Source organism: Arachis ipaensis, chromosome B5 (genome assembly GCF_059453495.1).
Source record: "Arachis ipaensis isolate K30076 ecotype BB chromosome B5, ASM5945349v1, whole genome shotgun sequence".
Lineage (NCBI taxonomy): Eukaryota > Viridiplantae > Streptophyta > Magnoliopsida > Fabales > Fabaceae > Arachis > Arachis ipaensis.
Window position 1 is genome coordinate 63,142,582 of NC_142440.1, and position 26,758 is coordinate 63,169,339.

Below are 26,758 nucleotides of genomic sequence, written 5' to 3' on the forward strand. Positions count from 1 at the left end.
TTTGCATATTTAGGTACCTGTTGAATAACATCAAAAAGAGGAACAGTTACCTCAACCTTTTTGAATATCTCTACCATGTTAGGATCGAGTTCCAGCTGCTTCCTGGGCTTCCTTGCAAGTTGTGAAAATGGAATGGGAAAGGTATTTTCTGCAGTGTCTGCGCCTTTTGGTGCTTCCTCCTGTGGTTGGGATTCTTCTTTTTTAGCTATGTCCCGTATGTCCTCTTCCTCTTCAACATCTTCTATTTCTACTACCTCTTCAGCTGAGGCGTGTTCTGGTGGGCTTGGCTCCTCCTGATTCCTCTCCTGCAGTGTAGTTCCAGACCTTAGGGTGATGGCATTAATGCCTCCCTTTGGATTAGGTAATGGTTGAGAGGGAATTCCAGTGGAGCTCAAAGGTTGGTTACTGGGGTTATTCATTGATCCAATCTGTGAGGCGAGAGCTTGTACAGCAGAGGTCAGACCATTTAGAGTGGCACTAAGGTTGTTTTCCATGGCCTGTTGTCTCCTATCAATAGATTGTAGTAACTCATCATTAGGAGATGAAGAAGAATAAGTAATTTGAGAGGTCTGCTGTTGGGTATTCTGTGGTCCTTGGGATTGTCTCAAGTGAGGTGCTCTATAAGGTTGGTTCTGCTGCCTGTTGTTGTTATTATTCCACCTCTGATTTCCCTGATTGTCTCTGCCTCCTCTGTTATTGTTGTCCTTCCAATTCTGGTTAGAATTGTCCTGCCATCCATGGTTATGATTTCCACCTTGATTGTACCCTTGGTTGGGGCGGTCATAGAAGTTATGAGTGGATGCCACCATGTTGTCTTCCTGTTGGAGCTACGGGCATTCATCAGTATAATGGCTATAATCAGCACAAATTCCGTAAACTCTCTGTGGGACTAACTGTTGGCTTTGCTGTGGTGGAGGAGGTTGAGCTTGCTGAACTTGTTGTTGATTCAATTGCATCTGCTTCAGCAAGTTGGTCATTTCACAGATACTCTGAGCTAGAGCAGTAGTCTCTCTGCTAGAGGATACTTCTGCGACGGCTTTTGAACGGCTTTGTTTTTGCCTGTGGTTCCTAGTAGATTCAGCTAAGTCGCTGATCAATTGCCATGCCTCATCAGTGGTCTTGTACTTTTTCATAGACCCATTGCTAGCACTTTCCAATGTGGTCTTATCTTGGGGCCTCATGCCCTGTGTGATATAGCTGAGTAACACTATCTTGTCAATCATGTGGTGGGGGTATGCTTCCAGAAGATTATTGAAGCGTTCCCAGTATTCAAAGAGAGTCTCGTTGTCATCTTGAACAATCGTGGAAATGTCTTTCCTCAGTTTATCAGTAACTTCAGATGGAAAGAATTTTTCCAAAAATTCTTTTCTGAGTGTATCCCAGTTGGATAAATTTGCTAGGGGTTGAGTGTAGTACTACTCTCTTGCTTTTCCCTCAAGAGAAAACGGGAAAGCTTTCAGCAAAATTGATGTTTCATCTGCACCATCACGCCTGACACTAGAACAGGCTGCTTGGAAATCTCTCAGGTGCTTGATAGGCTCTTGAGCAGGTAAGCCATGAAACTTGGGCATCAAATTGAGCAGTGTGGTCTTTATTTCAAAATCTGTAGCCACCGCTGGGTGATGCGCTTGAAACGGTTGCATTGTAAAATCAGGGGCTCCTTCCTCCTGGATAGTAATTCTCCTAGGTTCTACCATGTCGTCTGCACGTGAATCAACCGAATCAGTAGAACGGGGGCTGGTTTCTTCTTCAACTGACGTTTCAGATCCGCCCTCAGAGAGGACTAACCGACGCCGAGCTCGCCGTGGAGCGAAATTTCAGCAAGTGGAGGAAGATGAACCAATGCCTTGTTGAGGGAAGGAAGCATAGTCAGGCTTGAGATCACACTAGGAAGATAGTAGAATCAGCAGTCGAAGTAGTTAAGAAATAGGACCGGAAGGAACCTCGACAACCTTAGAGCCTAGCCTACTTCCCTAGCTACTGGAACTCTTCTGGCACTGGATTACAGGCATTCTAAAAGGGCTCGAGAATCAAACTACCTAATATTCCTTGCTTCAATGAGGCTAGGAGGGTGATAACTATATTCTTGCCTAACTATTCGTGAAATAGTCCTTTCAATTTCAGGATCGAATATTGGCAAGCTTGGATCAGGAAGTGAACGCGTCATTTGATGAAAGAAACATGCAGATCATAGTAGCAAAATAAAATAAAATGCAAATAAATAAATTCTAATTAATAACTTTAGCACTCTATTGCAACTCCCCGGCAACGGCGCCAAAAATTGATGGTAGCAGAAATTGGCGAATTAAAAATTGTTAAAATATATACATTGCAAGTATAGTTCTTAACTCGCCAGAAATCCACTTATCAATTTAGAAAGGTGTCACAGAAATTTAAAATTAAAATACTGGGAGTATGAATCCTAGGTCGTCTCCCAACGAGTTGCAGAAAAATGTGCTATTTTATTAATCAGAGGTTTTCAAAAAGGTTTGAATTGAGTAAGTAGGAAATTAAATTGGAGAATTTGAATAATGTAAATAAAAGCCTTGATTGGGAGTTGATTAGTTGGAATCCCTATTATTGTTGGAATACTCTCAAGATTAATTGACAATTAAAAGTTGTCCTATTTAGTTATCCTTTACTAGGTAAGGGAAAGTCAAACAAGTTGGAATGCTACGTCTGTTCACAAGTTGCAATCCACTTAATTAAAAGAGATTGGTGTTAGTGACTAGAAGAAAATCCAACCATAAACCCAATTACAATCTTTCTTTTAAGCTTTCCAACTCAAGGGTTCCCTTCAATCAACTCCCCATCAAGTTAGAAAACTACTCGCTCATTGTGAATGTAAAATTCATAGCATATGAAAAGGAATTAAAGAAAGACATTGTAAATAAAAATTAAAATAATTAATTAAAAATAAAGATAATCCTTATATTAAATAATCCAAAAAGATATTTCAATGGTAAAATTAAACAAAGCAAAGAACATGGAAGAGTAAGCCAAGTAAAGAAAACGAACTAGAATGACGAAGTCTTGATGAGGTAATAACTCTTCTCAGTGTCCCAATGCAAAGAGCAATCGAAAAGTAAATCCTAAGAAATATGAATGTCTAGAGAGAAAACCTAGGGGAGGAGTAAAAACTAGATCTCCAAACTAAAACTCTGTAGAATGAATGTTGTCTTTGGTTTCTGCATGTTCTCTGGCTCTAGTCTGCTGTTCTGAGCCGAAAACTGGGTCAAAATAGGGTCCAAAATCGCCCCCAGCGAATTCTGCAGATTATGCAGATCGCGCATGTCACGCGATCGCGTCATCCATGCAGACGCATCATTCGCATTTTTCCCTACCACGGGTTCGCGTCGTCCACGCCTCCGCGTCGCTTGTGCTTTTCCAATCCGCGCGGTCGCATGAGTCATGCGGCCGCGTCACTGCGATTTCTCCTCTTTCACGCGGTCGCGTGAGCCATGCGACCGCGTCACTTCTCGCTGGTTATCTCCTCAATTTCTTGTGTTCCTTCCATTTTGCTAGCTTCCTTTCTAATCTCCAACTCATTCATGCCCTATAAAACTTGAAACGCTTAACACACAGATCACGGCATCGAATGGAATAAAGGAGAATTAAAATGCATAATTAAAAGTCTCTAGGAAGCAGTTTTCAATCATGTAATAATTTCAGGAAGGAAATATAAATGCATGCTAAATTAATGAATAAGTGAGTAAGGATCATGATAAAACCACACAATTAAACACAATATAAACCATAAAATAGTGGTTTATCAGCGTCGCTTTGCAATTTCGCTTTCCACGCGTGCGTGTCATGTACGCGTATGCGTCGCCATGCAACTTCATATTCCACGCGTTCGCGTCGATGAATGCAACCCAAATCCTTGGTTTTCCATGATTTCTCCGCTTTGCATGCTTTCCTCTTCACTCCTTTGATCCATTCCTAGCCTTTTCAACCTGGAATCACTAACACACACATCAAGGCATCTAATGGAATCAAAGATGAATTAAAATCAACAAATTAAGGGCCTAAAAAGTATGTTTTACTCTTAAGCACAAATTAGGGAGAATATATAAAACCATGCTATTTTAGTGAATAAGTGTGAGAAAAGGGTGATAAAATCCCCTAAATTCAGTATAGAATGCACTACAAAATAGCGGTGCATCACATACACTAATAGGTCATGAGAAAATGTTGAATGAATGAATTATTAAAAATTGGTTGCACAGGCGAGGGGCAGACCTTTGATGCAATTCTGTTTTGTGATCATAACAGGGGTAGAGCGCCTTTGGCGAAGTGTTTTGCACTACAATACCAGGATAGTGCCTTTGGCGCTCCGTTCTTTCCAAGAATGCTCCTTCAGCCCAGAAGAGCGCCTTTGGCGCTACGCTTTCTCAAAAATCACAATGTAACAACACAAGAGTGCCTTTGGCGCTACGCTCCCTTTCAAGAGCGCTCTGTGTGTCCAGGAGGAGCGACTTTGGCACTACGTTCTTCACCAAAGGTGCCTGCTATAGTTTTCGAAGTTGGGATTGAAAAGTTGGCTAGTCACGCGTACGCGTGAAAGTGACATTTTTGAAGGGTCGCGCGCACGAATAGAAAAAGTGTACGCGAGAATTTGACATTTTTGAAGACCACGCGCACGCATGGACGACGCGTACACGTGGAAGAGCACCTTTGGCGCGAATGCTACGCTTTTCTCAAAAATGCTGAAGATGACGTGTACGCGTGGGTGACGCGTACGCGTGACAAGTGCCAAAAAGCTTGATGACGCGCACGCGTAGGTGACGCGTACGCGTGAGTGCACGAGCGCTACGCTCTCCTGAAAAATGCTACGCCAGCCTGGGAGTAGAATATTCCTAGCAAAAGAGCTATACCAACAGAAATTGTGAAAGACCCACTTTGAGAAGCTAGTAAGTACACCTGAGAAGCCAGTGAATTTGTATAAATAGGTGACGCCTTTGATCATTGGTGGGCTTGGACATTTTTAGACTTTTTAGACTTTTGGATTTCTAAATTTTTACTTTCTGCACTTAGTTTTCTTTTACTTTCTACACTTAGTTTTCATTCACTTTCTGCACTTAGTTTGATTTCCAATTGAATTTCTGTTTGTACTTTGGAGCTATGAGTCACTAAACCCCATTTTCACTATGGGGAGGAGCTCTGTTGGTTTTTAATGAATTAATACTTCTTCATTTCTTCTCAATTCAAGTTGATTTATCTAAGAGGAAACTCTTGAGCTTCACAGATTCGATTACAATCGAGAGAGGGGTTGAATCTATTTGATTTATGTGATGAACTTGAGAAAGGAGTCATAGAATTCAGTTTGGAGTTGTTCTTTCATAATTCTCTTGATTGATATATTCTTGGTTTGGTATGTGAGATATAACCACCTTGAATTGAAATCCTGGGAAATGTGTGGCATTTGGGATTAGCAATTGATCTTCACCTCTTCTCATGAGCAATTAGATCAAGAGATTGGCAATTGTTTGTGATAAGAGAAATTGAATCACCAAGAGATTGGGATCTAATTACTCACAATCCGCCATAGATCTATTCACATGATTGAGAAGGAATTGATCACCATTAATTCATGAGAAATCAACATCTCTGATCCCTAGTGATCTTACCATTTTTATTCTTCATTTCTATTCTTTTGAATTTCCAATTACCCACTACCTAATCCCCCTATTTACATTCCTGTAATTTATAATTTCTGCCATTTATATTTCAGCTTTTACTTACTTGCAGTTTACACTTCAACCATTTACATTTCAGTTCTTATTTTCTCGCACTTTAAGTTTCCGTTCTTACATTTCCAGTCATTTATTTCATTCTTTTACTTTCAGGCATTTTAATTCCCTGTCAGTTATTTCATTGCACTTTAGTTTCACACATCAGACAGTAGGAAAGCAGAAGTTCAGAGGGACGAAAGCATCTCTATACGTTTATCTGAAATTCTTACCAATGATATACATAAGTGATTCTATCTTTATTCTCTGTTTATTTATTATTAATTTTCGAAAACTCCATAACCATTTGATATCCGCCTGACTGAGATCTACAAGATGACCATAGCTTGCTTCATACCAACAATCTCCGTGGGATCGACCCTTACTCACGTAAGGTTTATTACTTGGACGACCCAGTGCACTTGCTGGTTAGTTGTATCGAAGTTGTGAATGAAAAACGATTTATTAAGACGTGCGTACAGAGTTTTTGGCGCCGTTGCCTGAGATCACAATTTCGTGCACCAAGTTTTTGGCGTCGTTGCCGGGGATTGTTCGAGTTTGGACAACTGATGGTTCATCATGTTGCTCAGATTGGGTAATTTTTTTCTTATTTTATTTTCAAAAAGTTTTCAAAAAAAAAATTCAAAAATCTTTCAAAAATTTCTCCTTTATTTTCGAAAAAAAAATAAAAAAAATTTCTTTTCAAAAATTTTTATTATGTTCTTCAGAATTTTTAAGAATGAATTCTAGAGTTTCATGAAGCATGTGAAGCCTGGCTGGCTGTAAAGCCATGTCTAAATTCATTTGGATTGGGGCTTCCAATCCAACATTATCAAGAGCAAGCTAGTTGTTGCTAATCCACCTGCTGCTGTTCCTGATCCACCTGATTTACATGCTAAAGCTTGACTGGCTATTAAGCCATGTCTAACCCTCAGATTGGAGCTTTAGACTAAGAGTGCAAGATTCTTGGAATTCATATTAAAAATTTTGGAATCCTTATTTTTCTTTTTCACATTAATTTTTGAAAAATCCAAAAAAATCATAAAATCATAAAAATAAAAAATATTTTGTGTTTCTTGTTTGAGTCTTGAGTCAATTTCAAGTTTGGTGTCAATTGCTTTTTTTCTAAAAATCCTTTGCATTTTTTGAAAATTCATGCATTCATAGTGTTCTTCATGATCTTCAAGTTGTTCTTGGCCAGTCTTCTTGTTTGATCTTCATATTTTCTTGTTTTGTGTCTTTTCTTGTTTTTCATATGCATTCTTGCATTCATAGTGTCTATACATGAAAGATTTCTAAGTTTGGTGTCTTGCATGTTTTCTTTGTATAAAAAATATTTCAAAAATATGTTCTTGATGTTCATCATGATCTTCAAAGTGTTTTTGGTGTTCATCTTGACATTCATAGTATTCTTGCATGCATTCATTGTTTTGATCCTTAAATTTCATGCATTGAGTCTTTTTCATGTTTTTCTCTTTCATCATTAAAAATTCAAAAATAAAAAAAAAATATCTTTCCCTTTTTCACTCATAAATTTCGAAAATTTGGATTGACTTTTTCAAAAATTTTTAAAATCTAGTTGTTTTTATGAGTCGAATCAAATTTTCAATTTAAAAATCTTATCTTTTCAAAATCTTTTTCAAAAAAAAATTTCAAATATTTTTCATTTTTCTTATTTATTGTCGAAAATTTTAAAAATATTTTTCAGAAATCTTTTTCTTAATTTTACATCATAATTTCGAAAATATCTTCAACAATTAATGTTTTGATTAAAAAATTTCAAGTTTGTTACTTACTTGTTAAGAAAGATTCAAACTTTAAGTTCTAGAATCATATCTTGTGATTTCTTGTGAGTCAAGTCATTAATTGTGATTTTAAAATTCAAATCTTTTTCAAAACTAATTTCAATCATATCTTTTCAAAAATATCTTTTTATCTTATCTTTTTCAAAATCATATCTTTTTCAAAAATTTGATTTTAAAATATCTTTTCTAACTTCTTATCTTCTTATCTTTTCAAAATTGATTTTCAAATTTGTTTCAACTAACTAACTAACTTTTGTTTGTTTCTTATCTTTTTCAAAACTACCTAACTAACTCTCTCTCTCTAATTTTCGAAAATATCTCCCTCTTTTTCAAAAATTCAATTTTAATTTATTTCTTCTTTTAATTTTCGAAAATCACTAACCATTTTTCAAAAATAATTTTCGAAAATTCTCTCTCTCTCTCATCTCCTTCTATTTATTTATTCATCTACTAACACTTCATCTCACCCAAATTCGAACCCCCTCTTCCATCTGTGTTCGAATTTTCTCGTCTTCCTTTCTTTACATTACATTCTTTTCTTCTTCTACTCACAACAAGGGAACCTCTATATTCTGGTAAAAAGGATCCCTATTATTATTTTTCTGTTCCCTCCTTTTTCATATGAGCAGGAGCAAGGACAAGAACATTCTTGTTGAAGCAGATCCAGAACCTGAAAGGACTCTGAAAAGGAAACTAAGAGAAGCTAAATTACAACAATCCAGCAAGCACCTTTCAGAAATTTTTGAACAAGAAGAGGAGATGGCAGCCGAAAATAATAATAATGCAAGGAGGATGCTTGGTGACTTTACTGCACCTAATTCTAATTTACATGGAAGAAGCATCTCCATCCCCACCATTGGAGCAAACAATTTTGAGCTGAAACCTCAATTAGTTTCTCTGATGCAGCAGAACTGCAAGTTCCATGGACTTCCATCTGAAGATCCTTTTTAGTTCTTAACTGAATTCTTGCAGATCTGTGATACTGTAAAGACTAATGGAGTAGATCCTGAAATCTACAGGCTCATGCTTTTCCCTTTTGCTGTGAGAGACAGAGCTAGAATATGGTTGGATTCTCAACCTAAGGATAGCCTGAACTCTTGGGATAAGCTGGTCAAGGCTTTCTTAGCCAAGTTCTTTCCTCCTCAAAAGCTGAGCAAGCTTAGAGTGGATGTTCAAACCTTCAGACAGAAAGAAGGTGAATCCCTCTATGAAGCTTGGGAGAGATACAAGCAACTGACCAAAAAGTGTCCTTCTGACATGCTTTCAGAATGGACCATCCTGGATATATTCTATGATGGTCTGTCTGAATTAGCTAAAATGTCATTGGATACTTCTGTAGGTCGATCCATTCACATAAAGAAAACGCCTGCAGAAGCTCAAGAACTCATTGACATGGTTGCTAATAACCAGTTCATGTACACTTCTGAGAGGAATCCTGTGAGTAATGGGACGCCTCAGAAGAAGGGAGTTCTTGAAATTGATACTCTGAATGCCATATTGGCTCAGAATAAAATATTGACTCAGCAAGTCAATATGATTTCTCAGAGTCTGAATGGAATGCAAGCTGCATCCAACAGTACTCAAGAGGCATCTTCTGGAGAAGAAGCTTATGATCCTGAGAACCCTACAATAGCAGAGGTGAATTATATGGGTGAACCTTATGGAAACACCTAACCCCTCATGGAGAAATCATCCAAATCTCTCATGGAAGGATCAACAAAAGCCTCAACAAGGCTTTAATAATGGTGGAAGAAATAGGTTTAACAATAGTAAACCTTTTCCATCATCCACACAGCAACAGACAGAGAACTCTGAACAAAATACCTCTAATTTAGCAAACTTAGTCTCTGATCTATTTAAGGCCACTGTAAGTTTCATGAATGAAACAAGGTCCTCCATTAGAAATTTAGAGGCACAAGTGGATCAGCTGAGTAAAAGGATCACTGAAATCCCTCCTAGTACTCTCCCAAGCAATACAGAAGAAAATCCAAAAGGAGAGTGCAAGGCCATTGATATAACCATCATGGCCGAATCCAAAGAGGAAGGGGAGGACGTGAATCCCAAGGAGGAAGACCTCCTGGGACGTCCAGTGATCAATAAGGAGTTTCCCTTTGAGGAACCAAAGGAATCTGAGGCTCATCTAGAGACCATAGAGATTCCATTGAACCTCCTTATGCCATTCATGAGCTCTGAAGAGTACTCCTCTTCTAAAGAGAATGAAGATGTCACTGAAGAACAAGTTGCCAAGTACCTTGGTGCAATCATGAAGCTGAATGCCAATTTATTTGGTAAAGAGACTTGGGGAGATGAACCTCCCCTGTTCACCAATGAACTAAATGCATTGGATCAACTGAGACTGCCACAGAAGAAACAGGATCCTGGAAAGTTCCTGATACCTTGTACCATAGGCACCATGACCTTTGAGAAGGCTCTATGTGACCTGCGGTCAAGAATAAACCTCATGCCACTATCTGTAATGGAGAAACTGAGAATCTTTGAGGTACAAGCTGCTAAAATCTCATTAGAGATGGCAGACAATTCCAGAAAACAGGCTTATGGACAAGTAGAGGACATATTAGTAAAGGTTGAAGGCCTTTACATCCCTGCTGATTTCATAATTCTAGATACTGGGAAGGATGAGGATGAATCCATCATCCTTGGAAGACCCTTCCTAGCCACAGCAAAAGCTGTGATTGATGTTAACAGAGGTGAACTAGTCCTTTAATTGAATGAGGACTCCCTTGAGTTTAAAACTCAAGGACATCCTTCTGTAAACATGGAAAAGAGGCATAGAAAGCTTCTCTCAAAACAGAGTCAACCAGAGCCCCCACAGTCAAACTCTAAGTTTGGTGTTGGGAGGCCACAACCAAATTCTAAGTTTGGTGTTGAACTCCCATATCCAAACTCTAAGTTTGGTGTTGGGGAGTCTCAACAATGCTCTGAACATCTGTGAGGCTCCATGAGAGCCCACTGTCAAGCTATTGACATTAAAGAAGTGCTTGTTGGGAGGCAACCCAATTTTTATTTAATTATATTTTTATTAGTTATATGTCCTTATAGGTTCATGATCATGTGGAGTCACAAAATAAATCAAAAAATTAAAAACAGAATCAAAAATAGCAGAAGAAAAATCACACCCTGGTGGAGGATCTTACTGGCGTTTAAACGCCAGTAAGGAGCATCTGGCTGGCGTTCAACGCCAGAACAGAGCATGGATCTGGCGTTGAAGCCAGAAACAAGCAGCATCCTGGCATCCAGATGCCAGAAATGCACAGTGAAGAAGAGCTGGCGCTGAACGCCAGAAACAAGCATCTGGCTAGCGTTCAACGCCAGAAATATGCTGCATCTGGGCGTTAAACGCCCAGAACAAGCATCAGTTCGGCGTTTAAACGCCAGAATTGCATGCAAAGGCATTTTACATGCCTAATGGGTGCAGGGATGCAAATCCTTGACACCTCAGGATCTGTGGACCCCAAAGGATCAACTCAGCATCTGTGGACCCCACAGGATCCCCACCTACCTCCACTCACTCTCTTCCCTATCACTACTTCACCACTCACATCCATCCACTCTTCCCCATAAACCTACCTCATAAACTCCACCTACCTTCAAAATTCAAAATCAATTTCCCACCCAAACCCACCCTATATGGCCGAAATTAACCCCCCCTCCCCTCCCTATATAAAGCCCTCCATTCTTCCTTATTTTCACACAACACAGCCCTCTCTTCTCTTCTTGGCCGAATACACCTCTCCCTCCTCTCCTCCATATTTTCTTCTCTTTCTTCATCTATTCTTTCTTCTCTTGCTCGAGGGCGAGCAATATTCTAAGTTTGGTGTGGTAAAAGCATAAGCTTTTTGTTTTTCCATTACCATTGATGGCACCCAAGACCGGAAAATCCTCTAGAAAAGGGAAAGGGAAGACAAAAGCTTCCACCTCCGAGTCATGGGAGATGGAAAGATTCATCTCCAAAGCTCATCAAGACCACTTCTATGATGTTGTGGCCAAGAAGAAGGTGATCCCCGAGGTCCCTTTCAAACTCAAGAGAAATGAGTATCCGGAGATCCAACATGAGATCCATAGAAGAAGTTGGGAAGTTCTGACAAACCCCATCCAACAAGTCAGAATTCTAATGGTTCAAGAGTTCTATGCTAATGCATGGATCACAAGGAACCATGATCAAAGTAAGAACCCGAACCCAAAGAATTATCTCACCATGGTTCGGGGGAATTACTTAGATTTTAGTCCGGAAAATGTAAGGTTGGCGTTCAACTTGCCAATGATGGAAGAGAACGCACGCCCCTACACAAGGAGAGTCAACTTTGATCAAAGGTTGGACCAAGTCCTCATGGACATATGTGTGGAAGGAGCTCAATGGAAGATTGACTCAAAAGGCAAACCGGTTCAACTGAGAAGACTGGACCTTAAGCTTGTAGCTAGAGGATAGTTGGAGTTCATTCAACGCTCAATCATTCCCACTAGCAACCGGTCTGAAGTTACTATAGACCGGGCCATCATGATCCATAGCATCATGATTGGAGAAGAGGTGGAGGTTCATGAGATTATACCTCAAGAACTCTACAAGGTGGCTGACAAGTCCTCCACTATGGCAAGGTTAGCTTTTCCTCACCTCATTTGCCATCTATGCAATTCGGCTGGGATTGACATAGAAGTAGACATTCCCATTGAGGAAGAGAAGCCCATCACTAAGAAAAGGATGGAGCAAACAAGAGAGCCCATTCATGGAGCTCAAGAGACGCATGAAGCTCATCACCATGAGATCCCGGAGATGCCTCAAATGCATTTTCCTCCACAAAACTATTGGGAGCAAATCAATACCTCCCTAGGAGAATTAAGTTCCAACAGGGGACAATTAAGGGTGGAACATCAAGAGCACTCTATCATCCTTCATGAAATTAGCGAAGATCAAAAAGAAATGAGGGAGGAGCAACAAAGACAAGGAAGAGACATAGAAGAGCTCAAGGACATCATTGGTTCCTCAAGAAGGAAATGCCACCATCACTAAGGTGGATTCATTCCTTGTTCTTACATTCTCTGTTTTTCGTTTTCTTTATGTTAAGTGCTTATCCATGTTTGTGTCTTATTACATGATCATTAGTATTTAGTAACAATGTCTTAAAGTTATGAATGTCCTATGAATCCATCACCTCTCTTAAATAAAAATGTTTTAATTCAAAAGAACAAGAAGTACATGAATTTCGAATTTATCCTTGAACTTAGTTTAATTATATTGATGTGGTGACAATACTTTTTGTTTTCTGAATGAATGCTTGAACAGTGCATATGTCTTTTGAAGTTGTTGTTTAAGAATGTTAAATAAGTTGGCTCTTGAAAGAATGATGACTAGGAAACATGTTATTTGATAATCTGAAAAATCATAAAAATGATTCTTGAAGCAAGAAAAAGAAGCAAAGAACAAATCTTGCAGAAAAAAAAAATAGCGAAAAAAAATAGAAAGAAAAAGAAAAAGCAAGCAGAAAAAGCCAAAGCTCTTAAAACCAAAAGGCAAGAGCAAAAAGCCAATAGCCCTTAAAACCAAAAGGCAAGGGTAAATAAAAAGGATCCCAAGGCTTTGAGCATCAGTGGATAGGAGGGCCTAAAGGAATAAAATCCTGGCCTAAGCGGCTAAAACAAGTTGTCCCTAACCATGTGCTTGTGGCGTGAAGGTGTCAAGTGAAAACTTGAGACTGAGCGGTTAAAGTCAAGGTCCAAAGCAAAAGAAGAGTGTGCTTAAGAACCCTGGACACCTCTAATTGGGGATTTTAGCAAAGCTGAGTCATAATCTGAAAAGGTTCACCCAATTATGTGTCTGTGGCATTTATGTATCCAGTGGTAATACTGGAAAACAAAGTGCTTAGGGCCACGGCCAAGACTCATAAAGTAGCTGTGTTCAAGAATCAACATACTGAACTAGGAAAATCAATAACACTATCTGAACTCTGAGTTCCTATAGACGCCAATCATTCTGAACCTCAATGGAAAAAGTGAGATGCCAAAACTATTCAAGAGGCAAAAAGCTACAAGTCCCACTCATCTGATTGGAGCTATGTTTCATTGATAGTTTGGAATTTATAGTATATTCTCTTCTTTTTATCCTATTTGATTTTCAGTTGCTTGAGGACAAGCAACAATTTAAGTTTGGTGTTGTGATGAGCAGATAATTTATACGCTTTTTGGCATTGTTTTTAGTATGTTTTTAGTAGGATCTAGTTACTTTTAGGGATGTTTTCATTAGTTTTTATGTTAAATTCACATTTCTGGACTTTACTATGAGTTTGTGTGTTTTTCTGTGATTTCAGGTATTTTCTGGCTGAAATTGAGGGACTTGAGCAAAAATCAGATTCAGAGGTTGAAGAAGGACTGCTGATGCTGTTGGATTCTGACCTCCCTGCACTCAAAGTGGATTTTCTGGAGCTACAGAACTAAAAATGGCGCACTTCCAATTGCGTTGGAAAGTAGACATCCAGGGCTTTCCAGAAATATATAATAGTCCATACTTTGGCCGAGTTTAGATGACACAAAAGGGCATTGAACGCCAGTTCTATGCTGTCGTCTGGAGTTAAACACCAGAAACACGTCACGAACCAGAGTTGAACGCCAGAAATACGTTACAACCTGGTGTTCAACTCCAGAAAGAGCCTCTGCATGTGTAACATTCAAGCTCAGCCCAAGCACACACCAAGTGGGCCCTGGAAGTGGATTTATGCATCAATTACTTACTTCTGTAAACCCTAGTAACTAGTTTAGTATAAATAGGACTTTTTACTATTGTATTAGACATCTTATGATCTTGGGATCATCTTTTGATCATTTTTAGATCTCTAGACCTCCATGGGAGGCTGGCCACTCGACCATGCTTACCCTGTATTAACTTATGTATGTTTCAACGGTAGAGTTTCTGCACTCCATAGATTAAGGTGTGGAGCTCTGCTGTTCCCCATGAATTAATGCAAAGTACTACTGTTTTATATTCAATTCAACTTATTTCGCTTCTAAGATATTCATTCGCACTTCAACATGAATGTGATGAACGTGACAATCATCATCATTCCCTATGAACGCGTGCTTGACAACCACTTCCGTTCTACCTTCGATTGAATGAGTATCTCTTGGATCTCTTAGTCAGAATCTTCGTGGTATAAGCTAGATTGATGGCGGCATTCATGAGAATCCGAAAAGTCTAAACCTTGTCTGTGGTATTCCGAGTAGGATTCTGGGATTGAATGACTGTGACGAACTTCAAACTCGCGAGTGCTGGGCGTAGTAACAGACGCAAAAGGAGGGTGAATCCTATTCCAGTATGATCGAGAACCTCAGATGATTAGCCGTGCTGTGACAGAGCATTTAGACCATTTTCACAAGAGGATAGGATGCAGCCATTGACCACGGTGATGCCTCCAGATGATTAGCCATGCAGTGACAGCGCATCGGACCATTTTCACAGAGAGGATGAAAAGTAGCCATCGACAATGGTGATGTCCTTACATAAAGCCAGCCATGGAAAGGAGTAGGACTGATTGGATGAAGACAGCAGGAAAGCAGAAGTTCAGAGGGACGAAAGCATCTCTATACATTTATCTGAAATTCTCACCAATGATATACATAAGTATTTCTATCTTTATTCTCTGTTTATTTATTATTATTTTCGAAAACTCCATAACCATTTGATATCCGCCTGACTGAGATCTACAAGATGAACATAGCTTGCTTCATACCAACAATCTTCATGGGATCGACCCTTACTCACGTAAGGTTTATTACTTGGACGACCCAGTGCACTTGCTGGTTAGTTGTATCGAAGTTGTGAATGAAAAACGATTTATTAAGACGTGCGTACAGAGTTTTTGGCACCATTGCCTGAGATCAAAATTTCGTGCACCAGCGTCGCTTCTCGCTGGTCATCTCCTTAATTTCTTCTGTTCCTTCCATTTTTGCAAGCCTCCTCTCCAATTTCCAAGTCATTCATGCCTTATAAAGCCTGAAACACTTAACACACAGATCACTGCATCGAATGGAATAAAGGAGAATTAAAATACATAATTAAAAGTCTCTAGGAAGCAAGTTTTCAATCATGGAGTAATTTTGGGAAGGAATTGTAAATACATGATAATCATATGAATAAGTGGGTAAAGATTTGATAAAACCACACAATTAAACATAATATAGACCATAAAATAATGGTTTATCAACCTTCCCACACTTAAACATTAGCATGTCCTCATGCTTAATTGAAGGAGATAAAATAAATGAGTAGGAACATATAAAACTCATGCAATGCAATGCAACCTATACATATGAATGCAACTATATGATTCTTGTCCACTTGGTTAAAAGTAAATAAGCTCTTCAAGACAATCACAAATCAAATTCCACCAATTCAATTCTCATACAGTAAGAACATATAAAAATGCAAGAAGGTAGCTCATGAAAGTAGGGAACATAGAATTTAAGCATTGAACCCTCACTGATGATGTATGTACACTCTAGTCTCTCTAGTGTATAGGGTAATCACTCTATCCTTCTCTAATCATGCTTTCTAATTTTTGTTCTTCACCTAACCAATCAACAACATTTAATGTACCAATGCAAACATCATGAGGTCTTTTCAAGGTTGTAATGGGGCCAAGGTATGGGTAAGGGTACATATATGGCTAAGTAAGCTTATAAATTGAATCTTTAATTAACCCAAGCTTTCACCTAACACACACACACACACACACACACACACACACACACACACACACACACACACACACACACATATATATATATATATATATATATATATATATATATATATATATATATATATATATATATATATATATATTCTATATAACTTAAATTTCATACCTAGCTACCCAAAATTTCCCTTTCACATTCCATACTCATGTATCAACCTTTAATTTGATTTTATCACATATGCATTGATCTTTGAATTTTAACTTAGTATTGGGGTAATTTTGTCCCCTTATTTATTTATTGAATATTTTTGGATTTTTTTTATATAAAAATAAACATAGCTTATCAATGCACATGGATTCTTAATTCTTTTATAGTTTCACATGAGTAGGTACCCAAATTCCCATTATATTATCATGACACATTCCCTTATTATCTTTTGTTCCCACGATCTTCCCATACTTAATTAACACACAATTCTATCTTAAGCTAACCAAAGATTCAATTAGGATATATAATTGTTTTTCTGCTTAAGGCTAGTAATGTGGTAAAATACAGAACAAATGGGATTTAAAGGCTCAAAGTGGCTAACAAAGGTAACTTAAGGGGTAGGCTTAATTTGGATAAGTGAGCTAAACAAATAATGGCCTCAATCATATGCAAGCATATAAATATATTAAACATTGGACATATAGGATGAAACAAAATATAGATTACGATCATAGAGAAGTAAACACACAAGGATAAAATATTGATTGTTAAATAATGTAACCATGTAACTAAGCTCAAATCTTGTGGGTTGTGTGTTCTTAGCTTTTTAAACTATGTTCCAAATATAACTTCAAGCAAATTTAACATAAAAGTTTTGATTAAAATTAGTGAAATTTTGTTCTAAAAATAGGGTCTTAGAAGAAACTTATTATCTTTTTAATCAAGTAGAACATGCATGCAACTAACCTATTACTATGCAATTTATCCTATTCTACAAAAGAAAAACTAACTAAATATCCTATTTTATTGGTGTTAAGGAAGAGAAATTACCTCCGGAAGTCAGGTACTAACCGACCTCCCCACACTTAAGGCTTTGCACCGTCCTCGGTGCCATCTGTCAGGAACAAAGGTGGGCTGGTAGCAGTATCTCCACAGTCGGGACCGTCATGGCTCCCTGTGCTGGTAAATGAAGTGGAGTCCGGGGTGTCTGGGTCTTTGTATTTTCCCATAAGTAGCTCCTTGAGGTATGTGAATCGGCGCTTGTTACGGCGCTCTCTTAGCTTTGCTTTGTGTTCCTGCCGATCTAACCTCTCAAGTATCTGATGGAGCAGTTGAGTTGTTGTAGGTGCTTGTGGTGTTGAAGGAGGAATGTCTGCAGCCGATTTAGTAGGCTGGCTTGTAGTGGCTGCTAGAGGTCTGATATATTTCCCGTTAGGGACATACTGATCATCCCGTGGGAGCATGGCTTTGGTGTCTCCAGCTCTGTAGGAGACTCCGGCTGCTGAGATGAGATCTGAAACCATGGCGGGAAAAGGTAAGTTGCCCGCAATTTGTACGTGTCCCATTGCATTCCGGATGTGTCTTGGTAAGTTTAGAGGCTGGTCTGTAAGGATAAACCATAGTAAAACAGCCATGTCTGCAGTGAAGGAGGACTCGTGAGTGCTCGGAAAGACATAATGGGACATGATCTGTGCCCATACGCGAGCCTCCAAGGTAAGCGCGGAAGCCGATATTCCCTTAGGACGGGAACGATGGTATCCATAAATCCATCTGTTGCCAGGTAGTGCGATAACTCTGAGAACATCGTCCCAGTCAAATTGGTACGTCTGGCGCTTGAGTGAGGCTTCTTGAAATGCGTCCAGTCCTTCTGGAGTAGGGGGAGATCTAGAGCTTGTTGAATGGCCTCTTCTGTAATAGGGACTTGCTTCTGACGGACATAGACAGACTGTAGGGATGGCAGGTGGAAATTAGAGTAGAACTCGACTACCCAGGAAAGATTAACCTGCCGTGGCTGTCTCTGTAGGAAACCCCATTGTCTTCGTTCAATTTGTGGCTCAACAAATTCAGCAATACGGGTCGGAAGGATAAGAAGGTATTCGTTGTTGTAACTCCTTTCTGCCAAGATGGGGAACATCTGCTCACAGTAGCGGTTGGTAAATCGCGCAGTGTCTTTTGCTGGGAAGGCTTTCTCTTTTTCATCAACCTTTATAATCCTCTTAATTCTTTTTGTTGAGGGTTTAACCGCAGTTGAAGATGGCTCTGCCACTAATGCTCATTAGGTTCCTCTCCTTGCTGTTGATTTGGGAGTAGCTTTCTCCTTGCTTTTCTTGGTGGCCATCCTGAAAGAAAGAAAAGAGAAAGTATGTTAAAATGTCAAGGGTTAGAGCAAGGAAGAGGGCGGGAAAGGTGGTAATCAATGCACATTAAAAGATGAATGATGTTAACACATGGTCATGACTACATGTGAGAAATCATCAATGGAAATATAGCAAGTGCATATGATGACAATTAAATGCAAGGTATTTATTGGCATGCAGGCAAACGCATGAGTAGCATAGATCAAGCATTCAATGTTCAAGTTAGATTACCAAGTCTTTCAAACTAATAACCTATTTGTAATAGCAATTATATGGAATTAATATAATATGAAAAGGGTTTTGTGAAAAGCAAGCATTCAAAGTAGTAGAATAAAAGATATCGAAAAACAGTGCATAATGCCATACGGGCGTTTTCACAAACACATAGCATGCATGGTAAATAAGCTATTGAAAATATTAAATTGAACATGCAAGCAACCCTATAAAATTAATATATAATTGCCAAACAATTCCTTAACAATCCATAAGCAAATCATAAGGAATAATAATGACCCTAATAAATTTCCAATACCAATTAAAAGAAAAAGAAAGAAAAAAGAAAACATGGATAATGAAAGTGAAAAGAAAAAGAAAAGAAGAAGAAAACATAAAAACAAAAAGAAGAATAGAAAAGTAAGGGGGAAGAAGAAAAGAAACCTTGATAATGGTGGTGAGAGAGAGAAAGTAGAAAGTGAGAAAGAAGGAAGAAGGAAGAAAGGGGAAGAAAGAAATAAGAAGGGAAAAGAAAAAGTAGGATTTGGGGAAGAAAAAGATAAGATATTTTGGCAGATTTGAATAAGCTGTGCGGCGCAAGCGACGCGGACGCGTGGGGTACGCGTTCGCGCGAATTGCGCTTATATGAATTGACGCGGATGCGTCGGTCACGCGGATGCGTCGGTCACGCGGACGCGTGACTCGTTCTATGCTACTGGCGCGAGGGCAGCCTCGCGCTCGCACAACTCTCTGTTCGAAACTCATTGTTGCCAAATTCTAGGGTGACGCGTTCGCGTCGTGGACACGATCGCGTGAGTGGCTAATATTGGAAGACGACGCAGACGCATGGGACACGCGTTCACGTGGTGGGGCCTGTGTGTCTAGCCCCATTCCAGCCCCAGTCCAGCGTAACATTCTTCCATACACCCTTTCTTACGTCGATTTTCATGGCACGCGTTCGCGTACTCGACGCGGACGCGTGGGAGGCATGTTTCCCATATGACGCCGACGCGTCAGCGACGCGGTCGCGTGGGGCAATTTGTGCCAAAGGCACGCCTCCAGCCACGCTCTCGCGTGACTTTCTGTTAAGTTTGCGTTTGCTTCCCAGGGCCAATACGACGCGGACGCGTCGGTGACGCTGTCGCGTCGCATGCCGCTTTCTTCCTTTTGCTTTTTTTTTTTTTTGCAATATGCAAATGCAGATGCAAACTATAGGCACTAGTACTGAGAAGAGTTATTGAGAAAGGAAATAAAGAGATAAAAGAAAGAAACGATCATACCATGGTGGGTTGTCTCCCACTCAGCACTTTGCTTTAACGTCCTTAAGTTGGACGCTCCACTAGCTCAATCTTCTACTGTGGGTGGATCCTCCAAGAGGAAGATCTCTAGCTCCTTGTTTTTCGTCGCCTTCTCACCATGATATAGCTTTAAGCGATGTCCATTAACTTTGATGAATTCAGAGCTTGAAGGATGACTCAGGTGGAAAACTCCGTATGGCTCGGCCTTCTCTACTCTATATAGACCTTCCCATCTTGATCTCAACTTTCCTGGCATGAGCCTCAGTCTAGAGTTGTAAAGGAGGACTAAGTCCCCAGGTTGGAACTCTCTCCTCTTGATGTGCTTATCATGCACAGCCTTCATCTTTTCGTTGTACAGCCTTGAGTTCTCATAAGCTTCTAGGCGAAGGCTTTTTAATTCTTGTAGTTGCAACTTCCTTTCAGCTCTGGCTTTCTCAATTCCATATTACACTCCTTCACTGCCCAAAAGGCTTTGTGCTCTACCTCAACTGGGAGGTGATAGGCTTTTCCATAAACTAAGCGGAAGGGACTCATCCCAATGGGTATCTTGTATGCCGTTCTGTATGCCCAGAGTGCATCTTGTAGCCTGGTGCTCCGGTCTCTTCTATGAGGTTTGACTATCTTCTGCAAGATACGCTTTATTTCTCTGTTTGACACCTCGGCTTACCCATTGGTCTGGGGATGGTAGGCTGTTGCCACTTTATGAATTATCCCATGCTTCTTCAGAAATCCTGTTACAAAAATGGGTGCCTTGATCGCTCACGATTGCTCGTGGTGATCCAAAGCGACAAATAATATAGTTTCTAACAAAGGAAACAACAGTGTTAGCATCATCAGTGCGGGTAGGAATTGCTTCCACCCATTTAGAAACGTAATCTACAGCTAACAATATATAAAAATAACCATTAGAATTTGGAAATGGACCCATGAAGTCAATGCCCCAAACATCAAAAATTTCACAGAAAAGCATAATCTGTTGAGGCATCTCATCCCTCTTGGATATATTACCAAACCTTTGGCATGGGGAACAAGATTTACAAAATTCAGCAGCGTCTTTAAAAAGAGTAGGCCACCAGAATCCACAGTCTAAAATTTTTCTAGCTGTTCTTTGAGAGCCAAAATGTCCTCCACTCTCAGATGAGTGGCAGGCCTCTAAAATGGACTGGAATTCTGATTGAGGCACACACCGTCTAATTACCTGGTCAGCGCCGCATCTCCATAAATATGGGTCGTCCCATATATAATATTTGGACTCGCTTTTTAGCTTGTCTCTTTGATGCTTAGTAAAGTTCGGAGGAAAAGTGCGGCTAACTAGATAATTAGCTACAGGTGCATACCAAGGGACTACTTCAGATACTGCTTGTAAGTTATCGAATGGGAAATTATCATTTATAGGAGTGGAGGTATCCTTAATGTGCTCAAGGCGACTCAAGTGATCTGCCACTAAATTCTGGTTACCACTCCTATCCTTAATTTCTAAATCAAATTCTTGTAGTAGCAGTATCCAATGTATAAGCCTTGGTTTGGACTACTTTTTAGCTAATAAATACTTTAGAGCTGCATAATCTGGGTACACTACTACTTTAGCACCAAGTAAATAGGCTCGGAATTTATCCAGAGCAAAAACAATAGCAAGAAGCTCTTTCTCAGTAGTAGTGTAATTAGACTGAGCGGTGTCTAAAGTCTTAGACGCATAAGCAATTACAAAAGGATCCTTACCTTCACGCTGAGCCAGCGCCGCTCCCACTGCAGGGTTGGAAGCATTGCACATGATTTCAAATGGCTGGCTCCAGTCTGGTCCTCTCACAATTGGAGCTTGAGTTAGGGCGGTCTTTAGTTTATCAAACGCTTGTTTACAATCCTCTCTGAACTCGAACTCAATATCTTTCTGCAGTAGTCTGGATAAGGGTAGTACTACCTTACTAAAGTCCTTGATGAATCTCCGGTAAAAACTTGCATGGCCAAGGAATGAATGGACTTCCCTCACAGAGGAGGGGTAAGGTAAACTAAAAATAACATCCACCTTTGCTGGATCTACAGAAATGCCAGTATCAGACACAACATGTCCTAGTACAATCCCTTGTTTTACCATAAAGTGACATTTTTCAAAATTCAATACAAGGTTTGTACTGACACATCTATCTAATACTCTAGATAAACTGTCCAAGCAAAGGCTAAATAAATCACCATAAACGCTAAAATCATCCATAAAAACTTCCATATAGTTCTTAATAAGTCAGAGAAAAGACTCATCATGCACCTTTGGAAAGTAGCTGGTGCATTGCATAAGTCAAAGGGCATTCTCTTATAAGCATAAGTTCCAAAAGCACATGTAAAAGTAGTCGTTTCCTGATCCTTAGGAGCTATATGGATTTGAAAATAGCCTGTATAACCATCTAAAAAGCAATAATGGGATTTACCTGACAGACGATCAAGCATCTGATCAATGAATGGCAAGGGGTAATGATCCTTGCGAGTGGCTTGGTTGAGGCGCCTATAGTCAATGCAAACTCTCCATGAATTCTGTACTCTAGTTGTCAGAAGCTCTCCATGCTCATTTCTTACTGTTGTGATTCCAGACTTCTTGGGCACCACTTGTACTGGACTGACCCATTCGCTATCTGAGATGGGGTAAATGATATCTGCTTCAAGTAGCCTGGTCACTTCTTTCTTGACAACTTCTAAGAAGATGGGATTCAGTCTTCTCTGAGGTTGACGGACAAGCTTTTCTCCCTTTTCTAGGAATATTCTGTGCTCACAAACTTGAGGGCTGATGCCCACTATATCCGCTAGGCTCCATCCAATTGCTTTCTTGTGTTTCCTCAGCACACTGAGTAGCTGTTCTTCTTATTGGGAAGTTAGTTCCCTTGCAATGATAACTGGAAACTTCTGCTTGTCCTCAAGGTAAGCATACTTGAGGTGTAGAGGGAGGGGTTTTAATTCTAATTTCTGCTCATGGTCAGGCTCTGGATTATCTGGAGCTGGTGATAATGGTGAAGTGCTCTCATTGTCCTCCGAGAATGTCCCCACACTTGGACCTTGTTCCATGTACTTCTCTTCTAATTCCTCCTGGTGAACTTCAGCCACGGTTTCATCTATGATGTCACACTGGAAGATAGAATGATCTTCCGGAGGGTGCTCCATAACTCTATTTAAACTGAATTTCACTATTTTGCCATCTATTTCAAAAGAATAAGTTCCGGAAAATGCGTCCAGCTTGAACTTTGAAGTCTTCAGGAATGGTCTTCCAAGCAGGATTGATGATGGCCTTCCTGAGTCATTAGGGGGCATTTCCAGGATATAGAAGTTAATAGAAAATGTGAGCCCCTTAATGCTCACTAATACATCTTCAGCAATTCCAACCACTGTAATAATACTTTTATCTGCTAACACAAAACGAGCTGCCGACCTTTTTAAGGGAGGGAGCCTCAAAGTATCATATATAGACAAAGGCATTATACTAACACATGCTCCTAAATCACACATGCAGTCAGAAAATATCACACCTCCAATAGTACAATTAACCATACATAGACCTGGATCACTACACTTCTCAGGTATACCTCCCATTAAAGCAGATATAGAACTACCTAAAGGAATAGTTTCTAATTCATTAATTTTATCTTTATGTATACATAAATCTTTTAGAAACTTTGCGTATTTAGGTACTTGCTGAATAACATCAAAAAGGGGAACAGTTACCTCAACCTTTTTGAATATTTCTACCAGTTTGGGATCAAGTTCCATCTGCTTCCTGGGCTTCCTTGCAATTTGTGGAAATGGAATAGGAAGGGCGTTTTCTGCAGTGTCTGCATCCTTTGGTGCTTCTTTCTGTGGTTGAGCTTCTTCTTCTTCAACCATGTCTTGTATGTCCTCTTCCTCTTCGGCATCCTCTACTTCCACCACCTCTTCAGCTGAGGCGTGTTCTGGTGGGTTTGGCTCCTTCTGATTCCTCTCTTGTAGTGTGGTTTCGGACCTTAGGGTGATAGCATTGATGCCACCTTTTGGATTGGGTAAGGGTTGAGAAGGAATTCTACTGGAGCTTGCATGTTGAGTGTTTGAAATATTAGATGATCCCATTTGAGAGATGAGAGCTTGTATAGCGGATGTTAGACCGTTAAGTGAACTTTCTACGTTCTTTTGTCCTTGCGTAGTGGATTGAAACACGTCGTCACTCAGAGAGGAATTAGATTGAGTGATCTGCGGAACTTGTTGTTAGTTGTGCTGTGCTCCTTGGAATTGCCTCAAGTGAGGTGCTCTATGAGGCTGGTTCTGGTTCTGCTGTCTGTTGTTGTTATTATTCCATCTCTGATTTCCTTGATTGTCTTTGCCTCCTCTGTTATTGTTGTCCCTCCAACCCTGGTTAGAATTATCTCTCCAACCTTGGTTGGAATTGTCCTGCCATCCATGGTTGTAGCTGCCACCTTGATTGTATCCTTGATTGGGGCGGTCATAGAAGTTATGAGTGGCCGCCACAGTGTTGTCTTCCTGCTGGAGCTGTGGACATTCATCAGTATAATGGCTATAATCAGCACAGATCCCGCATACTCTTTGTGGAACCAACTGTTGGCTCTGCTGCGCTTGTTGTTGACTCAACTGCATCTACTTCAGTAAGTTGGTCATTTCACATATACTCTGAGTCAGAGCAGCAGTCTCTTTGCTAGAAGATACCTCTGCAACAACTTTTGACCGGCTTTGTTTCTGCCTGTGATTCCAAGTAGATTCAGCTAAGTCGCTGATCAATTGCCATGCCTCATCAGTGGTCTTGTACTTTTTCATAGACCCATTACTAGCACTTTCCAATATGGTCTTATCATGAGGCCTCATGCCCTGTGTAACATAGCCGAGCAACACTATCTTGTCAATCATATGGTGGGGGCAGGCTTCCAAGAGGTTGTTGAAGCGCTCTCAGTATTCGTAGAGAGTCTCGGATTCGTCCTGAACAATCATGGAAATATCTTTTCTCAGTTTATCAGTAACTTCAGCTGGAAAGAATTTATCCAAAAATTCTCTTCTAAGCGTATCCCAGTCAGAAACAGTTGCTGCGGGTTGAGTGTAATACCACTCTCTCGCCTTTCCCTCAAGAGATAATGGGAAGGCTTTTAACAAAATAGAAGTTTCATCTGCACCATCGCACCATCGCGCCTTGACGTGGCGGAAATTGGCGAGTTAAGAAATTATTATAAGAGATACGTTGCAAGTATAGTTCTTAACCAACCAAAAATCCGCTTATCAATTTAGAAGGGTTGTCACAAAATTAGAATTAAAATACTGGGAGTATGAATCCCCGGTCGTCTCCCAACGAGTTGCAGAAAGATGTGCTATTTTATTAATCAGATGTTTTCCAAAAGGGGTTGAGTTTGATAGACAGGAAATTAAATTAGAGAATTTATGTAATTTAAATAAAAACCTTGACCGGAAGTAGATTAGTCGGAAGTCCTATCCTTGTTGGAGTTCTCCCAAGATTAATTGATAATTGAAGGTTGTTCTACTCAGTTATCCTTTACCAGATAAAGGAAACTCAAGCAAGTTGGAAGTCAGTTTCTATTCACAAGTTCTAATCCTCTCCCTTGGGAAGGATTAGTGTCAGTGATTAGAGGGCGACCCAACGATAAACCCAATTACAATCTTACTCTTGAGCATTCCAACTCAAGGTTCTCCTTTCAATCAACTCCCAATCAAGTTATGGAACTACTCGCTCATTATGAATGTAAACTTCACAAAATAAGAAAGGGAAATAAAGAAAGACATGATAAATAATAATCAAAAAGATCAATTGAAAATAAAAATAGTTCTTGTATTAATAAATTCTAAAAAATAATCCAATAGTAACTCTGAATAAATTAAGGATATGAAAGAGTAAGTGACAAGTAAGGAAACAAACTAGAATGATGAAGTCTTGGCAGAGGTAATAACTCTTCTCAATATCCCAATCCAAAAAGCAATAAAAATAAAAACAAAATCCTAAGAACTATGAATATGTAGAGAGAAAACCTAGAAGAAGAGTAAATTCAGATTTAAAAACTAAAATTATGTGGAATGAATGTTGTGCTTGGTCTCTACATGTTCCCTGGCTCTAATCTGCTTTTCTGGGCCAAAAACTGGGTCAAAACATGGCCCAAAATCGCCTCCAGCGAATTCTGCAAATTCTGCATATCGCGCACGTCATGCGATCACGTCATCCACGCGTTCGTGTCATCCAGCGTTTTACCTTGCCACGTGTGCGCATCGTCCATGCATTCGCATCACTCATGCAGCTTTCAGTTCATGCGTTCGCGTCAGGCACGCAAGCGCGTCACTATGATTTCTCCAATTTGCGCGGTCGCGTGAGCCATTCCGTGTCGCTTCTCGCTGGTCATCTCCTTAATTTCTTGTGTTCCTTCCATTTTTGCAAGCCTCCTCTCCAATTTTTCAAGTTATTCATGCCCTATAAAGCCTGAAACACTTAACACACGGATCACGGCATCGAATGGAATAAAGGAGAATTAAAATACATAATTAAAAGTCTCTAGGAAGCAAGTTTTCAACCATGGAGTAATTTTGGGAGGGAATTGTAAATACATGCTAATCATATGAATAAGTGGGTAAAGATTTAATAAAACCACACAATTAAACATAATATAGACCATAAAATAATGGTTTATCAAAACTCCATGAAC

General features: G+C 39.7%; 1 non-coding gene across 1 annotated transcript; it reads right to left on the minus strand.

Annotated features, from left to right (window-relative positions):
• Window positions 1-8,692: 8,692 nt before the first annotated feature.
• LOC148564425 (small nucleolar RNA R71) lies at window positions 8,693-8,800 on the minus strand. The gene has a single exon (XR_015884106.1). It is a non-coding gene; the product is annotated as a small nucleolar RNA R71 (small nucleolar RNA).
• Window positions 8,801-26,758: the final 17,958 nt, after the last annotated feature.